This window comes from Centroberyx gerrardi, chromosome 21 (assembly GCF_048128805.1).
Source record: "Centroberyx gerrardi isolate f3 chromosome 21, fCenGer3.hap1.cur.20231027, whole genome shotgun sequence".
In the NCBI taxonomy this organism is placed as follows: Eukaryota; Metazoa; Chordata; class Actinopteri; order Beryciformes; family Berycidae; genus Centroberyx; species Centroberyx gerrardi.
The window spans coordinates 20,085,307-20,106,078 of record NC_136017.1 but is presented as its reverse complement, the minus strand read 5'-3'; positions in this window follow the sequence as shown (position 1 = coordinate 20,106,078).

Genomic DNA, 20,772 nt, shown 5'->3' with positions numbered 1-20,772 from the left:
AAATAACAATACAGGACTCTTTCGAGGCCCTGTAATTGGAATGAGCATAGCTGCCGGAGGTGTTGGAATGGAAAGAAAGCAGCCGTGTGACTTAGCCCCTGGTGCACTTGGTTGTTGCGGGAGGCGCTTCTATGGTATCGGATGGGGATTTCTTCCGCCTTGAAGGGCCTCAGCTGGCTGCTGCTCGAGTTGTCGGTTCCTTCGCCAGCGGGAGTGCTCCAATCCGATGCGTGGGAGTGGCCTGATTGATTTGGGTGCGTGGTCCACAACCCCTACTATTGGCGCGTTGCAGAAAGAACACTGGGTAGGCTAGAGTGTTAGACTCACTACCCCCCATTTATCATTAAGTGCAAGATACTGCCGGGTAGGTTAGGGTGTAAGACCCACTGCCCCATCCAGTTGGTCGGAATGGCGTCGCCAGTTGTTACAAGCCTTGGGATGTTGCCTGCCCGAGCCTCTACTCCTAGTAGGCGTACGTCCCCTGGTAAGTGCAACCGTGTTATCCTTCGAAGGTCGGGTTGTTGGTCCTCTGATCGGCCGCCGACAGGAATGTCTGGGCCGGTTAGGAGGACCAACAGATGGTTGAATGTGGTAACACAGCGCTTCAAGAAGGCCGAGAGTGATGGACTGGGGAGTCCGGTTGCCTCTCCATTGGCACGTGGAGGTGGCTATATACCCCTTCGGAAAAGGCTTTTTCACGATTCGCCCAAAGCTAAACAGGTCCTGTTTATGGGGTTTCGGAAACATGCTCTTCCTGATGTGAGGAAGGAGCAGCCTCGGTACCAGGCTGATGATTCAGTCAAAGTGGGTATTAGGCTTCCCTTCCGAACACAGCCTTGTCCCCTCTGCAGGTCGGTTATGGCGTCAGCTTCGACATCATCGTCCCACCTTAAGTCGAAGCATAGGCTTAGGTCGGTCTTGTTCATATGCTCCTTATGCAACAAGACTGGATCAGGTTTGAGAGCCATGGCCTGTCACGTCCCCAAGTGTGGGGCGAGAAGGCAAAGTCAGACCTCGGTTGGTGATGAGCGATGCACAGTCTGCTCCAAAGTCTTCACCACCAAACGTGGGCTGTCCTACCACGTTAGGGTGAAGCACGCTGGACATCTCCCGGAGCATTTGGGTCGGCCGAATGAAGGGGATAGGAGGCCAAGGAAAGGTATGTGGTCCCAACCAGATGTTGTGCTTCTCAGATCCCTGATGGAGTCAACTGGTGGGACCACTGGCTTCTATGCCTCTGCAGCGACTAAGCTTCCCAAGTATACATTGGCCCAGATCAGAAACAAGTGCAAACAACTACGGCGATTGAGCAAGGGATCGTCGCCCCCCCCAACGGCGGTTGCTGATTGGGATGGAGTGTTGCAAGCACTGAAACTGCCCATCGAGTGGGACAACCCTCCAGACGAGGTGAGGGCCAAGATCCGTGAGAGCCTTGCTGATGCCCCGGACGACGGCACTGAGCGTGGGGTCTTCTCTCCTACATCTCCGGTGGGAGAGATTAGGCGCTTTGTCAAGAAATTGACTAAGCTATTGAGCCCCCGACCGACAGTGGTTAAGGTTGTGGGGGGTCACAGACGGTCTGCTGTGACCAAGAAAGGGCCTGGAAAACGCGGTTTCAGGCGCCTCCAGATGTTATATGAGGTCAACCGTAGCAGCTTGGCTAAGTTGATCTTCGACGGTACCGATCATAGTGGATGCCCTATCGCACCAGCGGTGGTAGAAAATGCATTCAAGGAAAAGTGGGAGGGTGCTGATGCTTATGTTGGTCTAGGCCAATTTCGAACATCAACGAAAGCCGATAATTCAGTCTTTGAGAGCCCAGTCTCTCCCTGGGAAGTGCGGAGAATACTCAGGAATATGAAAGCCAGTACGGGGACTGGTCTCGACGGTATCTCGAAGGCGGTCCTCCTTCGATGGGACCCGAAGTGTATTGAGTTGGCGAATCTGTTTACGGCGATGATGTTGTCCGGTAAGCTGCCAGGAATCCTTAAGAGAACTTATGGGGTGCCCAGAGTCATTTATCTGGCTGATAATGGCTCAGTGGGACTGGCCAAGTTGGAGCAGAGTGACCGTGTCCTCAGAGTGGCGGTCCGGCAGTGGCTACACCTCCATCAGTCAGTGACTAATGGCTTGTTGTATGCCAGATGCAAAGATGGAGGACTTGGTTTGAACAAACTGGCGAGACATATTCCGAGTGTTCAGGCGAACAGAATTGTGTCTCTGGTGCACTCCAGGGATGAGTGCACCAAATTAATGACAAGGAAAACTGTCACGACGAGTCACCTTCGGAGGTTGAGAGAGGCGTCTGGTGAGACGGTTGAAGACCCCTCCTCAGTGAGTCAGGAGGGGTCGACAGGAACCCTGTTGTCAGGAGAAAAGGTTTGCTTCGACTGGAGGAAAGAAGCATTTGACAGGTGGGCCGATCTGAAAGCTCAGGGAACGGGGATCGGCAATTTCCGAGCAGACCCGATCAGCAACCACTGGCTGCGTAACCCAGGCGGTTGTTATCTCAGTGAGAGCCAATTCATCTTGGCACTCCAGATGCGTACTAACACCTTCCGGACCAGAGCGTTTGACTCGAGGGGCCGAGGCGGCCAAAGGAACGACAAACGGTGCAGATTGTGTGGGAAAGCAGTGGAAACACTGAAACACATTTTGGGTGTTTGTAGGAAACTTAAACGGAATCGTATGGCGAGGCATAACAAGCTGTGTGAGATTCTCGCACAAGAGGCTGAGAGGCGAGGCTGGATAGTCCACAAGGAGCCTCACTTGAAGAGAGCCGATGGGCAGGTTCTTGTCCCTGACCTGGTCATGATCAAAGCGCGTACTGCTCTGATCATTGACGTGACGGTAAGATTTGAGTCGGCGAAGGAAACGCTCGAAGATGCGTACAATGAGAAGGCCCTCAAATACGCATCGCTGGCCGAAGCGGTGCGTCAGAGGTGGCCACTTGTCAGAAAAGTCAAGAGCGATGGCTTTCCACTGGGCGCGAGAGGCAAGTGGCCTGAAAGGAACCGGCGGGTGCTGGTGGAACTGGGAATCCCTCTTAGGAGGCGAAAACAGTTGGCGGTGCTGTTTAGCAGGAGAACCCTGCTCTACTCCGTAGACATTCTGAAGGCGTTCAGAAAACTGGTGGTATGAATGTGGTGCATGAATTTAATGACGTTGGTCATTTGTTTACCCCGTTGTTAGATGTTCGTCCCTGTTCCGTGTTGGACGTTCATCTGCTGTTCCCTCAGGGTGTTCCTTTTAGTCCCGGTTGGGCGTTCATCCCGGTTCCTTTCCGAAGCTCGGGAGGCGTCCCAGGTGTTGATCGCGCCTGGTTCAATCGGAGTAATACGAGTATTGCTGCGTTGTCCCCAGGTTCTGTTGGAGGCCCTGTCCTGGAGTCTGTCTGTTGCGGCCCGCATTTGTCGCGTGTGGTAGTCGGCTGTGGTGATCCCTCGGGACCCCCTGCCGTTCTGCCCGCGTTGCATGTGCGCCAGCCGTCTCAGCTCTCCCCCCGGACATTGCCTGAGGCCATATCGACCGTCCCGTTGTCCTCACCCCTGTATGGGAGGAGGCTGCGGGGTGGCTACATATGCCTGATCTTCACCCAGAGGACTCTCCTAGTTCATCCCCAGACATGGTCGCTGGCTCCGCCTTAGGGTTCGTCCGTTGCTGCCTGCGTGTGTCGAGTGTGGCGGGCGACTATGGTGGGATTCTCGAATCCCCCCGGTCGTTCTGTCCGTTTGACATGTGCGCTGGCCTCCTCGGCTCTCCCCTCTGGCCTTGCCAAGTTGGTGACTATTCTGTGAACCAGACGCCACGCTGCGTTCACTCCCAGGTTTGACCATGGTGGCCAGTCTATGTATGAGTTCATCCCCAGGTTCCATTGAGGGCTTTGCCCTCTAAGACGCGACGTCCGTCCCGTCGTCCCCATCCCTTGGGATGGGGCTGCGTGGCGGTGGCGCGTATAAAGCCTCTTTCCATGTTGCGTTCAACCCCCGGTCGTCTCTCATACCAGTGGCAGGGCGAGGAGAGTGTTTGATAGTGCCCGAACCCTGCCACAGTGCCTAAGGGAATTTATTGGGCGTTCAACCCCCGGTCGTTCTGTCTACCGGTGGCCGAGCTAGGGAAGCGTTTGATGGTACCCGAATTCGGTCACAGTGCCCCTGGGAACTGGTTGCGTATGGTAGTTTGGAGGAGCTTAGGCCGTTCTCCATCAAGGATTGTGCAAAACCCGACTATGGATGATGAAGGGGTCAGTGCATGCCCCTGAGGATGTGACTCGTTAAACTCCACAAAAAGGGCGTATATGTTGGCTCTGTTCTGGAGTTCAAGTATACTCTCTGTCAGTCAATATACGGACATGGAATCGGTGGCGGCTGTCAGAGCATCCATAGTTGTGGGGCCCGTTGGCAATTGGTTTGATATCGATGGCTGCCAGCGGGCTGTCTAAAAACAGATTCAAAAGGTAAGAGGAGTGTAAATTATGTTTCACAATGTGTAGATTTCAATCTTTGTGTGAAACTGAGTAAAAGTTTGTGTTGAATTTGAGCAGCTGTTCTGATATTGCTTTAGACTATATGGTGACATTGTTGAAAATCCGGGTAATTTCTCCTGCATTCAGCACATAGGTTGTTTGCTCCCAGAGTCTCAACATTTTGAAACCACTCCTGTGATTGTTTTTCACATGGAGGCTGTTCTAACATCTTTTATGACAACAAGGCAGGGTCAAGTGTGAATGTGTATTATTGTAATATAATATGATTGTAATCTGAGATTTCTTCTTTATTGCAGCTACAAAATCCCAAACATCACGAGCCAAGAAGTCAGAAAAGTTGCAGAGACAGCAGTGAGTGCGAACTTTTCAGAGGAGCAGAAAAGTGCAGCGGCACACTACATGGCCCACTCTACAGCGGTGGCCAATGCCCACTACAGGATGAGGACCCTGGAGGGTATCGTGGCCACCGCCAACCTGTTCAACAGTTTGAAACGGTATGTGTCATCATCCAAAACACACAACCTTCAACTATTCTCTCTCTCACAGCTGCTTCCAAGGTCAGTCCAGCTGTTTGTCAGTGTTTAACCATGAAATCTTCTCCATCTTGCAGTTCTTCTACTGATGAGTCAGGGGATGCGAGGAGTGGTCGGAGAGAAAAGAGAGGCAGAGACACCGCTGAACAGGACGGCAGGGACTTTGCCACGTTCATCCAGCACTTCCCGGTGACAGCGATTGGCCGGCCTCCCACTAAGAAGCAGCGGACCGAGGCTGGCTTTTCGATAGACAGAGTGTTGTATGATCGGTGGAGGGCTGCGCAGTATGGCAAGCGGGAGGAATACCTCTTGTGTAAGTGTAAATACTTTATTATGCAATGATTCAATTAAATGATCAACAACATTTCTATAAACAAAAGTAACGTAGAATTCACAAGTGTGGACAAGAATTTAAATTTCAATTTTCTCTCTTTGACAGCCCAATGTACAAGACGCCCCCCAACTGTCCAGAAGGTCGCAAAGGTCATCAGGGCCGAGGGGTGGACTGCCAACCATCCCCGTCCTGAGGACATTGTGGCCAAGTGGAAGCCAGCCAACAGGGTGCAGTGTGAGAGTGATCCACGCATCATCAGGAGTGTCACAAGGCAGAGGTGGACAGGCCTGGCCATCAAGGATTTCGGTGGCAACAAAGGGAAAGGTATGTAAAAATGTCTTGTTTTCCTTTGCTCTCCTGTTTTCTCTGTAAATTCACATATTCACATACTAATGTCACCTTCTTTTGACCACAGGAGTTGTTGCCACCAAATCCTTCGCCAAGGGCTCCATCATCTGTGATTATCATGGCAAGGTAATCACAGCAGCAGAGGGCAGGACGATGATGGAGTCCATGCAGGATGAGATGGGCTACCTTTTTTTCTTCAAGAGCCATGATGGTCGCGACCTCTGCATCGACGCCCAGACGTTTCCTTGCGAGTGTCACCCATCTGTCGAAACCCTTGGCAGAATGATGAACCATTCGCGGAAGAACAGCAGTGTCACGCCACGGTACTGCAAGATGAACTTCCCGGAAGGAGTGAGGGATGTCATCCTGTTCCAGGCCACCAAAGACATTTCCATAAGCGAAGAGCTCCGCTTCGACTATGGAGTGAACAGGAAGTCTTTCCGAGGAGAAGGGCTGGAACTCGAGTGGCTGGATGACTGACCAACATAGCAGCAGGTAAAGTTTGAATGCAGGCCTATTAAGATGTGTGTGTGTGTGTGTGTGTGTGCGCGCCAGAGTTGCCAGTGAGGGGCCCTGCAGGCCTCTCCTTTTCTTTCACTGCATCAATAAATTCATACTACTTCTCTTTATCTTTCATCACAGGTGGACAGTGTCTCCAGGATGCAGTTCTATTTAGGACTAGGTGATACAATCCCTTGTTTGCACATAACTTGAGACCTTGCTGATGTGAGTGGGAACGACGATGACACCTAAGGGTTTTCAAGTGGGCGCCCTCCTTCCTCAGCGTTTCACTGATGAGCCCACTACACCTCCAGAGGGTTCAGCGATGAGGCCTGGCATCCCAGGCTCACCCCCCTTGACATCATCTCGTTCTTGATGTTATTTCGGAGCCCAGGTGTTGTCTCTCCTCTTAATCCAGAGCCACTGGCTCGCCCTTTCAGCAGCACCGGGGAGGGCTTTGATGGCTTGACGTTGGCCCTGGCCTCGGATTCCCATGTCCTTAAGCAGCCTGGTAGTTGACATGCCTACGAAGCCTCTGCATCCAACTTCCACTGGGCGAACCATAGCTTTCCAGCCATGTTGTTCAGCGTCGGCTGCCAGCTCAGCCTACTTAAGCCTCTTACGTTCGTAGGCCTCGCCCACAGCGTCCTCCCAGGGCACTGTAAGCTCTATGATGTAGACAGTGCGAAGTGAGCTGGACCAAAGCAAGAGGTCCGGTCTGAGGTTGCTCGTGGCGATCTCAGATGGGAAGCAGAGCCTCTGTTCCAGGTCCGCCAGTAACTTCCAGTCCCGTGCCGCTCCCAACTGCCCGGCCTCTGGATGTGGGGTACAGGCCTTGGGCTGCTTCGCACCTTCACGGACAAACTCTCTTGCAGATGCAGGATGGGATGACAGAGGAGGCAGGGCGTTGATGGTTGTCCGTCTGCTCTCCAGCGTAGCTGCTAGGCACTTCAGTACCTGGTTGTGCCGCCAGGTGTAACGGCCTTGTGTAAGGCTTGTCTTGCAGCCGACAAGAATGTGCTTCAGGTTTGCTGGAGATGGACAGAGGGGGCACGTAGGGTCTTCGCCGTACCATTGGCTGAGGTTCTTGGGAGATGGCAGGACATCGTACGTGGCTCGTATAATGAAGCTGGTTCGAAATGCTTCCATGTCCCACAACTCCTTCCAAGAGAACTTTCTCTTCTCAACTCCCTCCCATCTCATCCACTGCCCTTGCTTTGCTTGAGAAATGGCCTTTGCGCACCTCGCTGCCTGTTCTTGCCGGCGCACCTCCTCGACCACAAGACCTCGTCGCTGAGATGGAGTTGCCTTGTACCAGGATGGTTTGCTCTCTCCAAGGCCGAGGCCTCCTCTCCCTTACACTCCTCTTACCTTTGGAATCTGTTTTTAGATAGCCTCATTAAGATAGCAATATTGGAAGTCAAGTGGAGACTTAGCACTCATCACCTACACTATTCACCTCTGAATATATTAATTAGCACTCATTTACAGGTTGACAACATTGTGGGGGAAGCCCCATTCACACTTGACCCTGCCTTGTTGTCATAAAAGATGTTAGAACAGCCTCCATGTGAAAAACAATCACAGGAGTGGTTTCAAAATGTTGAGACTCTGGGAGCAAACAACCTATGTGCTGAATGCAGGAGAAATTACCCGGATTTTCAACAATGTCACCATATAGTCTAAAGCAATATCAGAACAGCTGCTCAAATTCAACACAAACTTTTACTCAGTTTCACACAAAGATTGAAATCTACACATTGTGAAACATAATTTACTATCCTTTTACCTTTGGAGTCTGTTTTTAGATAGCCTCATGATGTGAGCAGATGAATGAGTTAGCTTCTGTTAACCAGCCAGGTTGTGCTGGCATTGAATGCCTGAGCTTGTTGGAAAGAAGAGAATGTAATCTATCTACACTGTGATGTGCAACTATCACAACTGTTCAACTATCTAAGCCTTAATTTGATGTACAGAGAAAAAAAGCCTCCATGGGAAAAACTATCACAGGAGTGGTTTCAAAATGTTGAGAGTCTGGGAGCAAACAGCCTAAGTGCTGAATGCAGGAGAAATTACCCGAATATTCAACAATAGTCTAAACCAATATCAGAACAGCTGCTCAAATTCAACACAAACTTGTACTCAGTTTCACACAAAGATTGAAATCTACACATTATGAAGCATATTTTACACTCCTCTTACCTTTGGAATCTGTTTTTAGATAGCCTCATTAAGATAGCAATATTGGAAGTCAAGTGGAGACTTAGCACTCATCACCTACACTATTCACCTCTGAATATATTAATTAGCACTCATTTACAGGTTGACAACATTGTGGGGGAAGCCCCATTCACACTTGACCCTGCCTTGTTGTCATAAAAGATGTTAGAACAGCCTCCATGTGAAAAACAATCACAGGAGTGGTTTCAAAATGTTGAGACTCTGGGAGCAAACAACCTATGTGCTGAATGCAGGAGAAATTACCCGGATTTTCAACAATGTCACCATATAGTCTAAAGCAATATCAGAACAGCTGCTCAAATTCAACACAAACTTTTACTCAGTTTCACACAAAGATTGAAATCTACACATTGTGAAACATAATTTACTATCCTTTTACCTTTGGAGTCTGTTTTTAGATAGCCTCATGATGTGAGCAGATGAATGAGTTAGCTTCTGTTAACCAGCCAGGTTGTGCTGGCATTGAATGCCTGAGCTTGTTGGAAAGAAGAGAATGTAATCTATCTACACTGTGATGTGCAACTATCACAACTGTTCAACTATCTAAGCCTTAATTTGATGTACAGAGAAAAAAAGCCTCCATGGGAAAAACTATCACAGGAGTGGTTTCAAAATGTTGAGAGTCTGGGAGCAAACAGCCTAAGTGCTGAATGCAGGAGAAATTACCCAAATATTCAACAATAGTCTAAACCAATATCAGAACAGCTGCTCAAATTCAACACAAACTTGTACTCAGTTTCACACAAAGATTGAAATCTACACATTATGAAGCATATTTTACACTCCTCTTACCTTTGGAATCTGTTTTTAGATAGCCTCATTAAGATAGCAATATTGGAAGTCAAGTGGAGACTTAGCACTCATCACCTACACTATTCACCTCTGAATATATTAATTAGCACTCATTTACAGGTTGACAACATTGTGGGGGAAGCCCCATTCACACTTGACCCTGCCTTGTTGTCATAAAAGATGTTAGAACAGCCTCCATGTGAAAAACAATCACAGGAGTGGTTTCAAAATGTTGAGACTCTGGGAGCAAACAACCTATGTGCTGAATGCAGGAGAAATTACCCGGATTTTCAACAATGTGATAGGTTGACAAAATTGTGGGGGAAGCCCCATTCACACTTGACCCTGCCTTGTTTTCATAAAAGATGTTAGAACAGTCGCACACCAGCTCAGATGAAATTAGTTGCCCAAACCTGACCCACTCTGCAGAACACACACCCAGAAAGCCCAGTCCCAAGAGACAAACGTGAGGATGAGAAAGAGCCGAAGATGTATTTCCCCTTTTACGTGGGAAACCTCAGTGTTGGCCGATTTGGAAGAGGAACTACACAGCAACAGAAACATATCAACTCTCCTGAAGACGGGGGGGACGCTGTTGAAGCACTGAATAGAAACACTTAATGACTTTAAAGGGAATGACCAAGCCACAATAAATCTCCTTTTTGTGGGATCTGCCGTCTCCTCTCCCTAATTCCAGTGCCTCATATCTGCACTAACACTGAATGTTCCTAGGCTCCAGCCCTCTCCAATTAGGTCACACCTAAATTTGGAACATCACCTACACTATTCACCTCTGAATATATTAATTAGCACTCATTTACAGGTTGACAACATTGTGGGGGAAGCCCCATTCACATGATGAGTCACAAACTCCTCCCACCTTTGATAGGCCACAATCAAGCTAATGGGCCTATGGCATCATCATGGAGGATAAATACTGCAGGTAAACTCCACTGCATCAGTGTGTTTTCAATTCTGATCACACACACCACCTCTTTGCCATTTTGGAAGAGAATTTCATCGAACCTGTAGACTTCTGAAGAAAACTCTTTTTTGAAGTTTCTTGCTTTTTTAAAAGGATTTTTTTCGCCTGCTATTTCTATTTCTATTCTTTTTTGGTTTATTTTCTTGCTTTCTCTCTTCCCAAGAGCTTTGTTTTTTTTTTTCTTCTTTTTGTGAAAAAGACTTTTCTGAGGACAATGGCAGGACAGGCTGCAAAGTAAGTACCAATTTGTTTTCACTAGTTGAATTGTATTTTGCTTGAAACATGCAAATGTGGCTGCCAGTGCAGTAAGTGATATTCACTTGAAAAGATTTCTTAAAATAAGTCAGGGGTGGTTTCACTGACTGTCTACTTTCTCTCTTTCTCTCTCACAGCTCGGATCGCCGCATCATCCACTGCCTGCTGTGCGAGAAACCCCAGGAAGTACTGTCTGCCCACCTGGCCAGGGTCTGCATGAAGCGCAACACAGTTGTGGAGAGGCAGGCAGAGCTGCAGAGGGCCAAGAAGTCGATGAAGGATTGGACCCGCCAAGGCAGAACCTGGGACTACGCCGAGATGTGCAGGCGGTACCCCCACAGGCCTTCCAGACTGGCTCTTCTTGAAGATCTTCGTAGAAGAAACTTCTTCGTCCTCAATGCCCCCATGGACGCAGACATTGAACCCAGCGACGAGCAACCGTCAACTTCAGCTGCTGCCGAGCAAGCCCCCATCCCGGCCAGTGGCAGCACAGAAGAAGACCGTAGAGGCGCTGAAGAGACCCCCGGCACTGATTCCAGTGAGGATGCTGGTCCAAGTGACCCAACATGGCAAAAGTAAGTTCATCACCTCACTCAACACACACAAGTTCAATCAATGATCTTTGGCTGTGAACATCTGTAAGTTCCTTTGAGCTAATTTTCTCTGTATTTTCTCAGGGACACAGCCCAGTACCAGACAACCCTGAGGGTCAAAATGCAGCAGATGGGACTTTATGAAAAGTTCCCACGTGAAGCTGCAATTTTGACGGGGTTCAAGCAGTACCTGACTACCTCTCTGCTAGTCCCAAACTGCCAACAGGAGGTAAGATCTAACCACATTTTATTTATTTATTTAACCTTTATTTAACCAGGCAAGTCATTAAGAACAAATTCTTATTTACATCTTACACTATAGTATTCTGCTCTCTGTGTTGCTCTTTGCAGCCTGTAGACTTATTAGCATCTCTATAGTGTGACAACAGGCTCATTGACGCGCGCACACACCCCCATACACACACAGACTGCAGCTCTGTAGCAATTCACACTTCTTCTCTTCCTCTTTCATCACAGGTAGACAATGTCTCCAAACTTGTACTCAGTTTCACACAAAGATTGAAATCTACACATTATGAAGCATATTTTACACTCCTCTTACCTTTGGAATCTGTTTTTAGATAGCCTCATTAAGATAGCAATATTGGAAGTCAAGTGGAGACTTAGCACTCATCACCTACACTATTCACCTCTGAATATATTAATTAGCACTCATTTACAGGTTGACAACATTGTGGGGGAAGCCCCATTCACACTTGACCCTGCCTTGTTGTCATAAAAGATGTTAGAACAGCCTCCATGTGAAAAACAATCACAGGAGTGGTTTCAAAATGTTGAGACTCTGGGAGCAAACAACCTATGTGCTGAATGCAGGAGAAATTACCCGGATTTTCAACAATGTCACCATATAGTCTAAAGCAATATCAGAACAGCTGCTCAAATTCAACACAAACTTTTACTCAGTTTCACACAAAGATTGAAATCTACACATTGTGAAACATAATTTACTATCCTTTTACCTTTGGAGTCTGTTTTTAGATAGCCTCATGATGTGAGCAGATGAATGAGTTAGCTTCTGTTAACCAGCCAGGTTGTGCTGGCATTGAATGCCTGAGCTTGTTGGAAAGAAGAGAATGTAATCTATCTACACTGTGATGTGCAACTATCACAACTGTTCAACTATCTAAGCCTTAATTTGATGTACAGAGAAAAAAAGCCTCCATGGGAAAAACTATCACAGGAGTGGTTTCAAAATGTTGAGAGTCTGGGAGCAAACAGCCTAAGTGCTGAATGCAGGAGAAATTACCCAAATATTCAACAATAGTCTAAACCAATATCAGAACAGCTGCTCAAATTCAACACAAACTTGTACTCAGTTTCACACAAAGATTGAAATCTACACATTATGAAGCATATTTTACACTCCTCTTACCTTTGGAATCTGTTTTTAGATAGCCTCATTAAGATAGCAATATTGGAAGTCAAGTGGAGACTTAGCACTCATCACCTACACTATTCACCTCTGAATATATTAATTAGCACTCATTTACAGGTTGACAACATTGTGGGGGAAGCCCCATTCACACTTGACCCTGCCTTGTTGTCATAAAAGATGTTAGAACAGCCTCCATGTGAAAAACAATCACAGGAGTGGTTTCAAAATGTTGAGACTCTGGGAGCAAACAACCTATGTGCTGAATGCAGGAGAAATTACCCGGATTTTCAACAATGTGATAGGTTGACAAAATTGTGGGGGAAGCCCCATTCACACTTGACCCTGCCTTGTTTTCATAAAAGATGTTAGAACAGTCGCACACCAGCTCAGATGAAATTAGTTGCCCAAACCTGACCCACTCTGCAGAACACACACCCAGAAAGCCCAGTCCCAAGAGACAAACGTGAGGATGAGAAAGAGCCGAAGATGTATTTCCCCTTTTACGTGGGAAACCTCAGTGTTGGCCGATTTGGAAGAGGAACTACACAGCAACAGAAACATATCAACTCTCCTGAAGACGGGGGGGACGCTGTTGAAGCACTGAATAGAAACACTTAATGACTTTAAAGGGAATGACCAAGCCACAATAAATCTCCTTTTTGTGGGATCTGCCGTCTCCTCTCCCTAATTCCAGTGCCTCATATCTGCACTAACACTGAATGTTCCTAGGCTCCAGCCCTCTCCAATTAGGTCACACCTAAATTTGGAACATCACCTACACTATTCACCTCTGAATATATTAATTAGCACTCATTTACAGGTTGACAACATTGTGGGGGAAGCCCCATTCACATGATGAGTCACAAACTCCTCCCACCTTTGATAGGCCACAATCAAGCTAATGGGCCTATGGCATCATCATGGAGGATAAATACTGCAGGTAAACTCCACTGCATCAGTGTGTTTTCAATTCTGATCACACACACCACCTCTTTGCCATTTTGGAAGAGAATTTCATCGAACCTGTAGACTTCTGAAGAAAACTCTTTTTTGAAGTTTCTTGCTTTTTTAAAAGGATTTTTTTCGCCTGCTATTTCTATTTCTATTCTTTTTTGGTTTATTTTCTTGCTTTCTCTCTTCCCAAGAGCTTTGTTTTTTTTTTTCTTCTTTTTGTGAAAAAGACTTTTCTGAGGACAATGGCAGGACAGGCTGCAAAGTAAGTACCAATTTGTTTTCACTAGTTGAATTGTATTTTGCTTGAAACATGCAAATGTGGCTGCCAGTGCAGTAAGTGATATTCACTTGAAAAGATTTCTTAAAATAAGTCAGGGGTGGTTTCACTGACTGTCTACTTTCTCTCTTTCTCTCTCACAGCTCGGATCGCCGCATCATCCACTGCCTGCTGTGCGAGAAACCCCAGGAAGTACTGTCTGCCCACCTGGCCAGGGTCTGCATGAAGCGCAACACAGTTGTGGAGAGGCAGGCAGAGCTGCAGAGGGCCAAGAAGTCGATGAAGGATTGGACCCGCCAAGGCAGAACCTGGGACTACGCCGAGATGTGCAGGCGGTACCCCCACAGGCCTTCCAGACTGGCTCTTCTTGAAGATCTTCGTAGAAGAAACTTCTTCGTCCTCAATGCCCCCATGGACGCAGACATTGAACCCAGCGACGAGCAACCGTCAACTTCAGCTGCTGCCGAGCAAGCCCCCATCCCGGCCAGTGGCAGCACAGAAGAAGACCGTAGAGGCGCTGAAGAGACCCCCGGCACTGATTCCAGTGAGGATGCTGGTCCAAGTGACCCAACATGGCAAAAGTAAGTTCATCACCTCACTCAACACACACAAGTTCAATCAATGATCTTTGGCTGTGAACATCTGTAAGTTCCTTTGAGCTAATTTTCTCTGTATTTTCTCAGGGACACAGCCCAGTACCAGACAACCCTGAGGGTCAAAATGCAGCAGATGGGACTTTATGAAAAGTTCCCACGTGAAGCTGCAATTTTGACGGGGTTCAAGCAGTACCTGACTACCTCTCTGCTAGTCCCAAACTGCCAACAGGAGGTAAGATCTAACCACATTTTATTTATTTATTTAACCTTTATTTAACCAGGCAAGTCATTAAGAACAAATTCTTATTTACATCTTACACTATAGTATTCTGCTCTCTGTGTTGCTCTTTGCAGCCTGTAGACTTATTAGCATCTCTATAGTGTGACAACAGGCTCATTGACGCGCGCACACACCCCCATACACACACAGACTGCAGCTCTGTAGCAATTCACACTTCTTCTCTTCCTCTTTCATCACAGGTAGACAATGTCTCCAGGATGCTCAGGTACATCCAGCCGAGCGGGAATGAGGTGAGCATGGACTTTCTCCTGAAGAGCACGGAAACCCAAGACTTCCTTAACAGGCTGAGAGTAGTGCAGATGAGTCCATCCACCATCATCAACTACATAAAGAACATGATCCGGTGTGTCCAGTATCTCAAGACACGCCTGGATTTGGCTGCAGCGGACCCGGACTTCCACAGGAAGTGTCAGGCATACATTGAGCTGCTCAACACCTTGAGGAAGCCAGTGGCAAAGGCCCTCAGCAAAGCCACATGCCAAAAAAGGTGAGTTGTTAATCTCCCTGCTCTACCTTTCCTTTAATGACTTCTCTCATGTGGATAGTACTTGGAAGGCTGCCAGGATTATGTGATACAGAAAAATCTCTAGCTCTCCTCCTCATTGGTGTTTTGTTTTATCTTATCATTCTAGGTACGACCGCTTCATTCATGGCCAGGTGACTCTCCATGACTGCCAGAGAGTCCTCCGCGAGTCAAACAAGGACATGCTGGGCATCTACGGGAGGCTCCTGCAGCACCAGCATGTGGAAGAAGAGGAGAAGACGCTGTTCCGCTACCACTGCGAAGCCATCCTGATCCTAAAACATTTCCAGAGACCCGGAGCAGTGGAGGGATTGACAGTAAGTACTTTTCCCCCTCAGTGTTTCCTCAGTTGGTACAAAGTATTGCATGTAGTCAGCAGAAAATATTGCATGTCCAGATTCAAATAGAACAGGGTTACTTTGTTCATGTCATTAATTCCCACGGTGTCCTTCATTGTTTTCCAGACGTCAGAGTGGCTCGACCAGAAGCGCGTTGATGGACGAGTCTGTGTGGGGGTCAGCCAACATAAAACGGCCACAATGCAGATTGCGACATTTGCCCTCACCGAGGAGGAGGCTGCAGTAAGTTCTCTAACAGGCTGAAAAAACTCACCATGAATAACTGTAACACCAGAATCAGAATCAGTTCCTGCTTTGCCTCGTTGGTCCATTTCTTCACTGTTTTGACCAAAGGCTCCATCAATAATTTCTCAAGTATTAACTTCATTCATATCTTATCTCCACAGATGCTGGACGAATACTACCATGGCATCCGCCAAGGATGTATGCAGGACGGTGTGGATGATGAGGGCAAATTTTTCCTGTCCAAATCCGGCGGACCAATTTCCAGCGCCACCAACGACCTCAGACGTCTGCATGAACAGTAAGTATTAGCAGAATCCCATGTACTAACATGTATATATTAATATGTACTGTACAGAGAAGGTAGACAAGGATTCAATTGGTAGACTGGTTTTGTACTCTTTCTATAATATTATTCAAATAATATTATAAAAACAGGAGAAAAATTGAAACATGAACATGCTGAGACCTCGTAAAATGCAGCACATGTGCTGGATGGAGGAGGCTGTTTTCCCAGTCTCAACGATGTGAGCAGAAGGTTAGGGTTAGGGCTATTTTCTGTAAAAAAAAAAAAGAACTGAAAGAATTCAGGGTTGAGAGTGGGATTGTAATCTGAGATTTCTTCTTCATTGCAGCTACAAATTACCAAACATCACCAGCCAAGAAATCAGAAAAGTTGCAGAGACAGCGGTGAGTGCAAACTTTTCAGAGGAGCAGAAAAGTGCAGCGGCACACTACATGGCCCACTACAGGATGAGGACCCTGGAGGGTATCGTGGCCACCGCCAACCTGTTCAACAGTTTGAAACGGTATGTGTCATCATCCAAAACACACAACCTTCAACTATTCTCTCTCTCACAGCTGCTTCCAAGGTCAGTCCAGCTGTTTGTCAGTGTTTAACCATGAAATCTTCTCCATCTTGCAGTTCTTCTACTGATGAGTCAGGGGATGCGAGGAGTGGTCGGAGAGAAAAGAGAGGCAGAGACACCGCTGAACAGGACGGCAGGGACTTTACAGTGTTTATCCAGCACTTCCCGGTGACAGCGACTGGCCAGCCGCCCACTAAGAAGCAACGGACCGACGCTGGGTTTCCGACTGACAGAGTGTTTTATGACAGGTGGAGGGCTGTGCAGTATGGCAAGCGGGAGGAATACCTCTTGTGTAAGTGTAAATACTTTATTATGCAATGATTAAATTAAATGATTAACAACATTTCTATAAACAAAAGTAACGTAGAATTCACAAGTGTGGACAAGAATTTAAATTTAAATTTTCTCTCTTTGACAGCCCAATGTACAAGACACCCCCCAACTGACAACAGAGTCACGGCTATGGTGACCCCCGCTCCTGACTGGAATACCTATTGCCAGTCATTACGAATTCCTCTTGCTCCTGGCTGCCCCAAAGATTGATATATATCTATATATATATATATATAGATATATATAAACACTGTCTACTGTCTCTCTTTCTCTCTCACAGCGAGAAGGATCGCCGCATCATCCACTGCCTGCTGTGCGAGAAACCTCAGGAAGTACTGTCTGCCCACCTGGCCAGGGTCTGCATGAAACGCAACACAGCTGTGGAGAGGCAGGCAGAGCGGCAGAGGGCCAAGGAGTCGATGAAGGCTTGGACCCGCCAAGGCAGAACCTGGGACTACGCCGAGATGTGCAGGCGGTACCCCCACAGGCCTTCCAGACTGGCTCTTCTTGAAGATCTTCGTAGAAGAAACTTCTTCGTCCTCAATGCCCCCATGGACGCAGACATTGAACCCAGCGACGAGCAACCATCAACTTCAGCTGCTGCCGAGCAAGCCCCCATCCCGGCCAGTGGCAGCACAGAAGAGGACCGTAGAGGCTCTGAAGAGACCCCCGGCTCTGATTCCAGTGAGGATGCTGGTCCAAGTGACCCAACATGGCAAAAGTAAGTTCATCACCTCACTCAACACACACAAGTTCAATCAATGATCTTTGGCTGTGAACATCTGTAAGTTCCTTTGAGCTAATTTTCTCTGTATTTTCTCAGGGACACGGCCCAGTACCAGACATCACTGAGGGTCAAAATGCAGCAGATGGGACTTTATGAAAAGTTCCCACGTGAAGCTGCAATTTTGACGGGTTTCAAGCAGTACCTGACTACCTCTCTGCTAGTCCCAAACTGCCAACAGGAGGTTTAACCTTTATTTAACCAGGCAAGTCATTAAGAACAAATTCTTATGCCCTGTAATTGGAATGAGTACACTTTAAATCCTTTAACGAGGATCCATTGGAGGGCAAGTCTGGTGGTAATTCCAGCTTTCCAGCAGGAAAAGGCATTCAAGGAGAAATGGGAAAATGTTGATGCCTGCGCGGGCCTGGGTCAATTCCGAACATCAACTAAGGCTGATAACTCAGTCTTTGAGACACCGGTCTCCCCCTGGGAGGTGCGTAGGGTACTCAGAGGCATGAAGGCCGGCACGGCGCCTGGTCTAGATGGTATCTCGAAGGTAGCCCTCCTTCGATGGGACCCGAAATGTCTAGAGTTGCCGAATCTGTTTACGGCGATTATGTTGTCTGGAAAGTTGCCAAAAGTCCTCAAGAAAAACAGAACAACTCTGATACCGAAGACAGTTGATCCGAGCCTTCTGTCTAATATATCCCGATGGCGCCCTATCACGATAGGGTCCATCATATTGAGATTATTCTCTGGGGTCTTGAATAAGAGGCTGATGGATGCCTGCGAGATTCACCCCCGACAGAAAGGATTTATCTCTGCCCCCGGTTGTGCCGAAAACCTTATGTTGCTGGATGGACTCATGAAACTGAGCAAATGGGAGAGGAAGCCATTGGCAGTAGTGTTCATCGACTTTGCCAAGGCGTTTGATAGGTTGTTTGCTAACAGACTCTCAACATTTCGAAACCACTCCTGTGATAGTTTTTCCCATGGAGGCTTTTTTTCTCTGTACATCAAATTAAGGCTTAGATAGTTGAACAGTTGTGACAGTTGCACATCACAGTGTAGATAGATTACATTCTCTTCTTTCCAACAAGCTCAGGCATTCAATGCCAGCACAACCTGGCTGGTTAACAGAAGCTAACTCATTCATCTGCTCACATCATGAGGCTATCTAAAAACAGACTCCAAAGGTAAAAGGAGAGTAAATTATGTTTCACAATGTGTAGATTTCAATCTTTGTGTGAAACTGAGTAAAAGTGTGTGTTGAATTTGAGCAGCTGTTCTGATATTGCTTTAGACTATATGGTGACATTGTTGAAAATCCGGGTAATTTCTCCTGCATTCAGCACATAGGTTGTTTGCTACCAGACTCTCAACATTTCGAAACCACTCCTGTGATTGTTTTTCACATGGAGGCTGTTCTAACATCTTTTATGAAAACAAGGCAGGGTCAAGTGTGAATGGGGCTTCCCCCACAATGTTGTCAACCTGTAGATGAGTGCTAATTAATATATTCAGAGGTGAATAGTTTAGGTGATGAGTGCTAAGTCTCCACTTGACTTCCAATATTGCTATCTTAATGAGGCTATCTAAAAACAGATTCAAAAGGTAAGAGGAGTGTAAATTATGTTTCACAATGTGTAGATTTCAATCTTTGTGTGAAACTGAGTAAAAGTTTGTGCTGAATTTGAGCAGCTGTTCTGATATTGCTTTAGACTATATGGTGACATTGTTGAAAATCCGGGTAATTTCTCCTGCATTCAGCACATAGGTTGTTTGCTACCAGACTCTCAACATTTCGAAACCACTCCTGTGATAGTTTTTCCCATGGAGGCTTTTTTTCTCTGTACATCAAATTAAGGCTTAGATAGTTGAACAGTTGTGATAGTTGCACATCACAGTGTAGATAGATTACATTCTCTTCTTTCCAACAAGCTCAGGCATTCAATGCCAGCACAACCTGGCTGCTTAACAGAAGCCAACTCATTCATCTGCTCGACGTCTCATTCGAATGTCTGCCCTATCAACTTTCGATGGTACTTTCTGTGCCTACCATGGTGACCACGGGTAACGGGGAATCAGGGTTCGATTCCGGAGAGGGAGCCTGAGAAACGGCTACCACATCCAAGGAAGGCAGCAGGCGCGCAAATTACCCACTCCCGACTCGGGGAGGTAGTGACGAAAAATAACAATACAGGACTCTTTCGAGGCCCTGTAATTGGAATGAGCATAGCTGCCGGAGGTGTTGGAATGGAAAGAAAGCAGCCGTGTGACTTAGCCCCTGGTGCACTTGGTTGTTGCGGGAGGCGCTTCTATGGTATCGGATGGGGATTTCTTCCGCCTTGAAGGGCCTCAGCTGGCTGCTGCTCGAGTTGTCGGTTCCTTCGCCAGCGGGAGTGCTCCAATCCGATGCGTGGGAGTGGCCTGATTGATTTGGGTGCGTGGTCCACAACCCCTACTATTGGCGCGTTGCAGAAAGAACACTGGGTAGGCTAGAGTGTTAGACTCACTACCCCCCATTTATCATTAAGTGCAAGATACTGCCGGGTAGGTTAGGGTGTAAGACCCACTGCCCCATCCAGTTGGTCGGAATGGCGTCGCCAGTTGTTACAAGCCTTGGGATGTTGCCTGCCCGAGCCTCTACTCCTAGTAGGCGTACGTCCCCTGGTAAGTGCAACCGTGTTATCCTTCGAAGGTCGGGTTGTTGGTCCTCTGATCGGCCGCCGACAGGAATGTCTGGGCCGGTTAGGAGGACCAACAGATGGTTGAATGTGGTAACACAGCGCTTCAAGAAGGCCGAGAGTGATGGACTGGGGAGTCCGGTTGCCTCTCCATTGGCACGTGGAGGTGGCTATATACCCCTTCGGAAAAGGCTTTTTCACGATTCGCCCAAAGCTAAACAGGTCCTGTTTATGGGGTTTCGGAAACATGCTCTTCCTGATGTGAGGAAGGAGCAGCCTCGGTACCAGGCTGATGATTCAGTCAAAGTGGGTATTAGGCTTCCCTTCCGAACACAGCCTTGTCCCCTCTGCAGGTCGGTTATGGCGTCAGCTTCGACATCATCGTCCCACCTTAAGTCGAAGCATAGGCTTAGGTCGGTCTTGTTCATATGCTCCTTATGCAACAAGACTGGATCAGGTT